At 55.1% G+C, this 3030-nt stretch overlaps 1 long non-coding RNA gene across 2 annotated transcripts; it reads right to left on the reverse strand.

The window, feature by feature from the left end:
• Positions 1–819: 819 nt before the first annotated feature.
• Positions 820–2720, reverse strand: LOC104872404. Of its 2 annotated transcripts, none has more exons than XR_783149.1 (3): positions 2555–2720; positions 1924–2058; positions 820–1726 (listed from the first exon to the last, which is right to left on the reverse strand). It is a non-coding gene; the product is annotated as an uncharacterized LOC104872404 (long non-coding RNA). The 2 variants fall into 2 exon arrangements; XR_783148.1 differs by having other exon boundaries at positions 2558–2718.
• Between the last annotated feature and the right edge of the window lie 310 nt (positions 2721–3030).

The raw sequence follows: 3030 nt of genomic DNA on the forward strand, positions 1-3030 counted from the left end.
GAGAGGGGCTGGACGGAGCCCATCAGGTCAGTGACTGGGCCTCTCTTCCGTGCTGCAGTTTAACCCTGGATCTTCTCCACCCGTTCCTTTAATTCAGCACTTTACAATGTCCGATTCAGGTGCTAAATTGGTACCTAAGCAATAGGCCTTTGACAAACGATGCCCCACGTGTAGTCAGGAAGCACTCTGGAATCTCACGAGCATGTGTGGGACAGGTGGCCATCGCAGAGTGCCCGAGGCTGCTGCAGAGTACCTGCCTACGCTCCGGCCTCCAGGCCCAGCTGTCTCTCCCTGATCAGGAGCTTTGATGCAGGTGAGTTACACCTGGCCTTCTGGGGCTACTGCTCTCAGCCCAGCCTAAGGGCTAGGAAGATGGCAGGTGAATGCCGCTTTCATCTTGCAATGTGGAACCTGCCACCCTTTCTTTTTCTGGGACACGTCTTCCCTCAGGAACTCTGGAGCAAACAGCCTGCCTGCAATTCCAGGAGAAAATCGATGGAACATCAAGGCTGCAGGGAAAGTGGAAGAAAAACTGGAGGAGAACAAAGTCGATAGGGTCAGTATACTTTTTCATTTGTCTTTTGCATAATTGCTGAACTAGCCAGGATTTTACGGAGGATTTTCACATGTAGGTCCAAAAGGGAAGTCGCTAGTTGTATGAGGGTCAAGGCCACAGCAGCCATGGTACAGGGCTTCCCATCTCTTTTGGAACCAGCATGTCAGGTGAGTGAAGGGTGGGAGGGAAGAGACCCAAAGTCCATGGGGACATTTCATGAGGCCGGGCAGACTCCCGATCTGTGGTGATGGCCACAGGATACACGTACACTCAACACGTGAGGCTGTGCAGTTAGACAGGCAGTTTATTGAACGCCAATTATACCTCAGTAAAGCTATTTTCCAAAAGCCTATACAGTGGCAGGGCCCTGGGTCCCCGCACTGAGACAACCACGCGCCACCATTTTCGTCATCTTAGAACCCCAGAAATGAAGACTGGGAAGAACAGGAAGGTCTGTGGACTGCGGGACAAGAGGATGTCAGTCTCCGGAGAGGGGCCCAAGGAGGGGCCTGAACCTTCTCTCACTGGAGACCTTGGGTTTCAAAGGGGAGCCTGCTTTTGTCATGTTTCCCTCAGGACAGCTTGTCGGCTGCTGGGGTCACAAGTGCTAAATTGCAGCTCCACTAGACAGTGAAAGGGAAATTGTTTTGGGCGGCTGGTAGGTCAGAATATTTCGGGGTACAGGGAGGACGTGACTTCAGTTGCACCTGGGGATCCAGATTCCTATTTTGCTTTGGCCAATGTATCCTTATTGATGCATGAAAATAAAGGAGGAAGTGAGGAAGCCGCCTTCCCTCACTTAAAGAGGGAAAGAAACTTGAAGCAATAGGAGAACACTTATCCAATCTACCATGCAGCTAGTGGCGATGTGGAGGGACAGGCAGTTCATAGTACAGCTGCCTGCTGGGCAGATCTGGACTACTGCTACAGTGTCATTCCCAAAACATCTTCCCGGTTGTTAACGTCACTGCACAGCTGCCCTGCAGTCACAGGAAATTCCGTTCCCATTAGAGGCATACAGAAAAAGCTCAGTGGGCTCCTTCTTTCTGGGCTCTGCTCTCTGAGGCTCCACCAGAAGTGCTGTCACATCACCACAGAAGGTCAGAAGTCAGGCTGGGCTACACCACCTCACAAACTGCACCTTCCAGAAAGTCTCTTGAAAATGCTTTCCTGTGGAGGGAGAAGGGGTGCACGCAAAAGAAATCAGCCTTTATACTTCGAAAAGTCACAGCATGAGGAGCAAAGGAAGGATTTCCGGTTTGGTGTTCTCCCACATCGTCACTCCGGTTGGGCTGCGGGAGAGATCTAGCCTAGGCTTGGTGGAGAACATTGGGCCCCTGACGTCTGCAGGGGGCTGCAGCGCTCACCTGAAGTCACAGAACTGCCTCAGCCACACCTCCCAGCTAGAAGGGCCTTGGATTTTTCACAGAGCAAGACGTGGCAGCTGCCTCCTCTTGTGGGGAAAGTTCTGTCCACCTCCTCGAGATAAAAATGTTTGCAAACTGTCCATGGAAGAAAGACACAGAGCACTAAGCCACGCTCTCGGGAGCACCCCCCCAAGTGGCTCCTCCCTCCCTCACCAGTTATCCCACCACGCAACGTGCAAGGGCTCGAGCTCAAGAAAAAGGCTGCTCTCTCAGAGCCATGATTTCTTCACCTGTGCAGCAAGGATACTAACACCGCCCACGAAAGAGCCCGCAAGGCCTCCGTGGCTGGGAACGGAAAGGCCCACTAGCACTGGGGCAGAAGTACCGCCTGCTGGATCTTAACACCACTGCCCACAGCGCTTTCACCTGTTGTCAACCCCACCCCACCCCCAGCTTCTGAGGGAGCCACAGTATTTGTATTTAAGAAAGGAGGACATCAGTCTCAGAGAATTAAATAACTGCCCCAAGCCCTCAGGGGAGAGACCTGTTTCCCATCTGTGCTCTCTCCAGCACAGGACCCGCCTGCCCAGGGGGGGATGGCTGCCCAGTCTGGGCAAGGGCGTGGGCTCACCACCTTTCTGGTAGCTGGGAGATTCAGCTCTGGTTAGCCTTCACCTGGCCTCGGCCTTGCGCCATACTCTGAAGGAGGAGAGTGAGAAAGCTTGGTGAAATCCTCAAACCCAGAAACCAGGAGTGTCCCCAGGGCCACAACCCCGACCTGAGCCCCATCTGAAGACTGTAGACCCAATTCCCCTTCCTGCCCACATTCCCCAATCTCAGAACAGCTGCAGGTACAGCTCCACTCCACGGGATCCACTGGATCCATGGGATCCAGCCGCCGCCATAGGGAGCTCAGCCCCTTCCCTGCAGACCCCTCTCCAGGGCCCGGCCCAGTCCCGGGTGGCACCGCATCCCCTGTAGGACCCCGCTCCCCGGCCCCCAGCCGTCCGCCCTCCCTCTCGGAGGTTCCCGCCCCTCTCCCGTGTCTCCCGTTTGGACCCCGCTCCCCCTGGGGTCCCACCCGCCGCACCCCCCCCGCTCTGCCAG

Source organism: Fukomys damarensis, unplaced genomic scaffold (assembly GCF_012274545.1).
Source record: "Fukomys damarensis isolate Sample0158 unplaced genomic scaffold, DMR_v1.0_HiC HiC_scaffold_30, whole genome shotgun sequence".
Classification (NCBI taxonomy): domain Eukaryota; kingdom Metazoa; phylum Chordata; class Mammalia; order Rodentia; family Bathyergidae; genus Fukomys; species Fukomys damarensis.